The sequence below is a fragment of the Berghia stephanieae genome, chromosome 2 (assembly GCF_034508935.2).
Source record: "Berghia stephanieae isolate SIO BIC M18660-M18661 chromosome 2, UCSD_Bste_1.3, whole genome shotgun sequence".
In the NCBI taxonomy this organism is placed as follows: Eukaryota; Metazoa; Mollusca; class Gastropoda; order Nudibranchia; family Aeolidiidae; genus Berghia; species Berghia stephanieae.
In genome coordinates this window covers 19,103,880-19,111,120 of record NC_088361.1, presented here as the reverse complement: position 1 = coordinate 19,111,120, position 7,241 = coordinate 19,103,880, and the positions used below count along the sequence as shown (strand labels likewise).

At 34.6% G+C, this 7,241-nt stretch overlaps 1 protein-coding gene across 7 annotated transcripts in view; it reads left to right on the top strand.

The window, feature by feature from the left end:
• The window catches only part of LOC144964442 (protein Wnt-4-like), a 115,966-nt gene extending 115,167 nt beyond the window's left edge, over positions 1–799 (top strand). For all 7 annotated transcript variants that reach the window (XM_078898699.1, XM_078898705.1, XM_078898698.1 and 4 more), the window contains exon 6: positions 1–799. This exon is cut by the window's left edge and continues 3,300 nt beyond it. The gene's annotated coding sequence lies outside the window, so the exon portion shown is untranslated.
• Positions 800–7,241: the final 6,442 nt, after the last annotated feature.

Genomic DNA, 7,241 nt, shown 5'->3' with positions numbered 1-7,241 from the left:
AAAACAAAGCCTCGCTTGGTTATTCTTCAGGTCAAAAGAGTTACTTCCGGTGACACAATTCAATCAGCTGATTTGCCAGTCTATCTAGGTCAAATCCCTAAGTTTGATTTTCCTCTCGTTTTGCCTCGCCTACGGAACGGAACGGAACGCGCCTCAGAGGACATTAATATTGTGTGTGATGGAATTTCTGACGTAGGATTACGATGGAAGAGGAATAAGAAAAAAATAAAAAAAGACAAGGAAAGACTTGGATGGACTTGAACCTCAACCTTACGGTGTTTGCGGTTTTGTGTAGATAATAATTGTATCGATAACACTGTGTTTATGATATTGACATATTATAATATATGATGTGATGAATAAATATTTTTGACAATAAATATCATAAACAAAGTCCTGAGGGCTTGTAGTATAAGTATGTATGAATAAATTGTATGTAATATAGTATTAATATTTTGACCTTCTACTATTTAGGTCTATATAATATTTTGTTGCAATTTTTTTTGTTTAAAAAAATGATTTAAATCATTTTCGTAAAATTGTCTCATCCGTGACATTTCAATATTGAACATTAAATTTTGGGACACAATTACAGATTTTTAAAAAAATTATCCGACTAGATACGCGTCTAATTACTTACGAAATTTCCTTTCGTTCTGCCGGCGGGAATTTTAAGAATTACTAATTCTAATTTTCAAAAAAAATTGTTTTTGAACGATATTATTTATAGTCAATAAAAAAGCCCCACAATTATCTTATGAAAAGTTTTTGTTAATAAAGAAAAGAGAGAGATAAATAATTCTCGCAGTTCATATCTCGTATCTTCCAAGTTTTAATTGTAGGCAGTGTCTTGTTTTGTTTTGTTTTTCAATACACGTCACTGCCAATATAAAGACCCTAATTTCAGACCTGCCTACTGTTATACAAATTTCGTAATGCTACGAATTTTTGGGCTCCGGTCTGAGATCAATATAAAGATCTTTCTTTAATTCAATAAAACTCTGAAACCCACGGTCTAGTGCCAGAGCTGGTGTATAAAAGTGTCTAACACTCTCCTTACCAGCTATTTACAGAATTTTCCCTAAACTTCATACTCACCCAACACAAAAATATATTTTTCACACAAATAAGTAACGAAAATATCCTATATTTTGTTCAGAAAAATGAGCTCTGCAATACAATTCGAGTTTTTATATCTATAACTATAACAAAATGAAATCAGAATGAGAAAATTGTTGGCTGCATCATAACGAATGTGACGATTTTCCTATGAGTGGTAAGGAGAGGGTTAACGCTTGGTATTACTGTATTGAGGACAATTTGGTCATTGGTAAATGTAGGTCAAATGTCTACTATGTCTATATCCAGACCTGCCTAGTACTGCGAAATTTTCGTAGAAATACGAATTTTCGTCTCCATCTACAGAACTAGATATGCCTCGTTGACTCAATAAATCTTGTTGAAAAGGAAAGTTTAGCTTCTTAGAATCTATATTCACGACTTTTGGAGTATTTTTGGACCATGCTAAGGGCAAATTCTTTTTTTTTTCTAAAGCTATTTAAAGTGGATTTTTCCATTTTCCCTTGGAAACTAGGAAGTTTTGAAATATCAAGTCGTCGGCTCTGCATACTCCTGGAGACGACGAAGTTTTGAAATGTCAAGTCGTCGGCTCTGCATACTCCTGGAGACGACGAAGTTTTCGCTTCTACGTACGCAGGTCTATCTTTATTTCAACTGATGACCGTTGGTTAAAAATGATATAAGATGTGGCATATACGATTCTTTCATCTCTTTGTATTTATTAAACGAGTTATTTTTATCGTGCCCAATAACACAACGAGCTTGCGAGTATGTGTTATGCACGACAAATATATAACGAGTTTAATAAATACAAAGAAATAAAAGAATACGTTTATTCCAACCCTGCAAGTAAGATTATTTGATATTTTGTAACCAAATGGTATGGTATTAGTACTTCTATTCACCATAATTTGTATCTTTCTCCTTCTGCTTGAATAACAATTTGACCCAAAACTAAAAAACGTTGGATTTGTATTCATGCGCACCAAAAGATTATTTATAATTACAAATCAGCTGTCTTTTACACCTAATTTCACAAAAATAAAATGTGCGCTAATATTCTGCAATCGTTGAATTAAATTTTCTTCAATGCGTTCAAAGCATTATTCAACGATGACGTATTTACTAAGAAATGATAGGGTTTTCCAATGAGGGGGCTGGAATAAAAACAATTATATATCCTATTGATATTATAGTTAATAATAAAACAATAAGGCATCGATGCTCGTGGGATCAAACCTCTGAAGTCTCGATTTACATGATCGGCGGATCAAAACTCTGAAGTCTACATACGTGACCCGTCGTCTCAAAACGGTATTATGGAGGAACGAATCAGATGCTTAAAAGCCGAATTAAATGTTAAACTGGTAAAAAATATAAATTGTTGGCATTAGCACCCTAAAATATGGTATCCATTCTCAATAAAACATATAAACTCAACACAAATCTGATATTTCTGGCTATAAATTCAATTTTCAACATCTTAACCATCCCGACTTCATACCGTTTTGAGACGAAGGGTCACATTCGAGCTTTGCTCACCGTGATTTATTTAATTTTGGGCGGGTCAGACCTCTGATGAGGTCATCTCCAGAGGTCTGATCCACCCAAAATTGAAAATAAAACATGGTGCGCAAAGTTCATATGTTGACTTCAGAGGTTTGATCCGCCGATCGTGAAATTCGAGACTTCAGAGGTTTGATCCGCCGATCGTGAAATTCGAGACTTCAGAGGTTTGATCTGCCGATCGTGAAATTCGAGACTTCAGAGGTTTGATCCGCCGATCGTGAAATTCGAGACTTCAGAGGTTTGATCCGCCGACCATCGATATACACATTTAATTTTTTTGAATCCCACAGTATGTCCAATTATCAAGGTCATTACAACAATCAATATTAATGGCGTGGTATCACGTGATTATCACATTCGTCTTAGAACAGTTTCAACCATTTCTTTTTCTTTCCTTTTTTTTGTTGATTGATAGTTAATCATATAATTCCTAACTTCCTTTTGTTGTTATTTTCGAAGAGAGTTTGAATTTTTTAAAAAATAAATTAATGAGTATTTTTGTTTTTGTTTTCTGTTGTTGTTTTTGTTGTTGTTGTTGTTGTTGTTGTTGTTGTTGTTGTTGTTGTTGTTGTTGTGGGGTCGATATGTTGGATATTTAACACAGGTTATATCGTAGTGCATTGTTTGTTGCTTTCTGTCTTTGTTAATTTGTTTGTTTTAAATGTCAAGCACATATTTGAAAGAGTCAATCTTTTCTCATAAAAAAAATATATTTTGAAAGATTTCCACAACGACGTATAAGATCTGAGACGAAAAGATATAAGCAAAATAATCACGAATACGACATCGTAATCCAATAGTTTCTCTGGGGTATTTTTGTTTCTCATTGTATTGTTGTGATTGCAATCAAAGTTTTTCTACGATCAGAGATTTGTGTATCATAATCTATATGTTTGTTTGGGTTTTTTTGTTTTTTGTTTTTTTGTTGTTTTTTTTTATTTTGTTTGTTTTGTTTTGTTTTTGCGGAGGGGGAGGGGGTTAGAATTTTTTAAAAATTCAAAGCGTCCTTTAATTTTGTAGCCATCATGTTTGTGTGTGTGTGTTAGTGTGTGTGTGTGTGTGTTTGTGTGTGGTGTGTATAATGAGAATGAAATGGCTATTCGACGGAGCGTCATCCTTTAGCTAAATGCATTTTCGTGGGTTTTACAGTTTTGAGTTGTAAAGCGCTTTGAGCACATTAATTTAGTGGATATCGCACTGTATAAAAGCACTATTTATATATAAAAGCTGTATTTAGTTCTCGCTCTTCCTAACAGATGGTTTGGACTTCAATTGGATTTTTTACAACCTGTTCTATTTTGAAAACAAAGTCTGGCGGATAATATTATGTATTCACAACAAACAATTATAAATAAATTGGTATAAAAAGTGACAGATTTTTATGAATTTGATTTTCCTTGTGCGTTTCGATTACGGATATTACTTAGGAAGTCGTTTTTAGCGTGGATATATTATTTGGTATTATTAGATCGAATTGTTGGAAAGGGGGGGGGGGGTGTTTTGTTTTATTGTTGTTGTTGTTATTGTTTATGTTTTGTCTTGTTTTGTTTGTTTTTTTTTTTTTGTTTTGTTTGGGCATTTTTTGGTTTTAGTTTTGTTTTGTTTGTGTGTGTGTGTGTGTTTTTTTTGAGGGGGGGGGGTGGGGGTGGTCTTTTTGTTTTGTTTTTGTTTTTATTAAATCGGGTAACTGAAAACAGATCGTGCTGTTATGTTCCTACAGAAAATGTCAAAGGTCATACGTATTGAATTGAGTCAATGTCATTATTTGAATATCGCAACTCATTTTGACAATTTTCAAAACATTTCATTATAATTTAACCAGTTAACTGCAGTACTCTGGTGGGTGGGGGGGGGGGGGGGGGGGGGGGGGGTGTAGGTATTTAAGAATGTGGCCAGAAAACTCGTCCTTCAACTATCGATCAACATAAATGACCCTCATTTAGGCAAAACCACTCAAACCCGGGACTTCGTATTCCTAAGTGTGAGAATTTTTGCCTAGATGAGGGTCATTTAAATCGATTGAAATTTATAGGTCGAGTTTTTTATCCAAAATTTTTAATACATTTTTTGTCCAGAGTACGGGAGTTAATTGGTTAATTGAGCGGATGAAAACATTGTATTTGTTGAGCGCTCTATCATATTAACTCACTCAATCCTAGAGATTTTTGCTATTTTTCAAAATTGGAAAACATGTATTAAAAATGAGCATGTACATTGATAGTTTTATTCAACTACCATTATCATGAAAATACTAAAACATTAGCTTTGATACTACGCCTAATTTGTCTCAGAAAAATGTAATAAATAGGCATGGAGTAAAAAGTAACCCGGGTAAACTACGGATATAGTCGGTGTTTTGGTTGAGTGAGTTAATAGGAAGACATGCTCAGAGCGCTTGGAATAATGTATAATTTCCTACTTTTACAACTGTCTTTGTACAAATAAACCAGCTGACCCCTGTACTAAAATATTATTGTCCAATAAAAAACGTTGTGTGTAGTTTCCATAGCCTGGTGTTGATAACATCTTATTGTGTCTGTGTGTTTTCATCTCTTTAGTGTGATATCGTTGTCATCCAGTCTTCATTGTCTGTCTGTGTTTTCATCTCTTTAGTGTGATATCGTTGTCATCCAGTCTTCATTGTCTGTGTGTGTTTTCATCTCTTTAGTGTGATATCGTTATCATCCAGTCTTCATTGTCTGTGTGTGTTTTCATCTCTTTAGTGTGATATCGTTGTCATCCAGTCTTCATTCACCAATTCAAAATTTCATGGGGGACTTTTTATACGGAAAACGAAATGTCTCGTAAAATTCCCATTAAACTGAAAACTCTGGATGAAAAAAGAACGTATTTAAAAATTTGGCCAGAAAACTCGTTCTTATAATATGTAAAGATTGATGGATTTAAATGACCTTCTTCTTGGCAAAAAAAAAAAATAATCTTAATCATTGGACCTAGCGAGCTCTTCCTTCACATTCAGGATTGAGAGTTTTTACCAAGATGAGGGTCATTTACATTGATCGATATTTGAAGGATGAGTTTTCTGGCCAAATCTATTAAATACGTGTTTTTATAGACTACGGCAGTTAATTAGTTCTCTGTAGATGGTTTTTACTTTGATTGTTATGAGATATTCTAGACGAAATCTCTGAAAAAAAGGAACTAAGGATCGTCCTAAAATATCACTTTCTCCAATATGGGTAGTATTGGAGCCATCGTTATGTTATAGCCTGATACTAAAATCCAAAAGGACTGGCAGTTTGACGCCATTATTTGGTTTTTGCACCGTCTAGTGAGTTGTCGTTAGTAGAGCTCATGGAAACAAGTGATTTCATTGGCTGAACTATTGAATACAACTCACGATTTGTTTTCTTTTTGAGGCAAAAGACTGGCATTTTGACGTCTTTTTTGGTCAGTATCTGGCCATAACTTTACGAAGGCCACGATAGTATGCGCTTGGCTAAGAAGCTCATAACATTGCCATCCGGAAGTATAACGGACCAACACACAAACTATTTGTAGACATGAACGTATTTATAGATAGTATGTAGATGACGTCACTCAGGCCTTTGTTATTGTTTTTGCCATCCGTGTTTGTGAGTTGTTCTCACTAAACTGTATTAACCAGACTATAAAAGTTCATGGTTACACAGAGTTTGTGTGTTGGTCCGTTATACTTCCGGATGGCAATGTTGTGAACTCCTTGGCCAAGCGCATTCTATCTATAGTCAGGTTAATACAGTTGAGTGAGAATTACTCATAAACGCGGATGGCAAAAAAAAAATAGAAATAACAAAAACCTGAGTGACGTCAACTTCATACTATCTATTGAAGAAAATATAGGGAGAAACATAAAGTAGTCCTTCAGAGCCATGAGGCCCACGGAGCTGGGGGTTTATCCCGGTTTCTACAGCGTGAAATGGACCATAGAAAAGTCCCACGTTTGATTGGTTTTGACAACTTGGGGGTTATTTAAATCGATCGTTATTTGAAGGACGAGTTTGCTGGCCAAAAATTTAAATATATGTGTAATTATTCTTTTCAAAGTGCGACAAGATGGAGATATTCTAGAATTCGAATGATCCCACCTTGTCCTAAATTTTCAAACCTTTGAAGAATCGGATTTTTTTTTTTTGTGGGGGGGGGGGGGGGGGGGGGCAATGTTGAAGGTTGTCAGTCGATCTAATATGAAGTTAACATTTTCTGGCCAAAGTGAGGAGAATTCTGGCTTACTCTGGAAAACCCCATATTTAAAAATTTGGCCATAAAACTCTTCCTTCAAATATCGATCGATTTAAATGACTATCATCTCGACAAAAACTCTCAAACTGGGACCTCGGCGAAGTCCTGGGTTTGAGAATTTTTGTCGAGATGAGAGTCATTTAAATCGATCGATATTTGAAGGACGAGTTTTCTGGCCAAATTTTTAAATATTGGATTTTCCAGAGGACGTAGAATTGCTTGTATCAATCTGAATATTAACTGGTTATAGTCTGCCTACCTTCTTGCATGCTCTAATAAATTAAAACTATAAATTTCTCCACAGTTTGTCTTAGATTGTCTGAGATAAATGTACAAAAATCTTTTTTTTT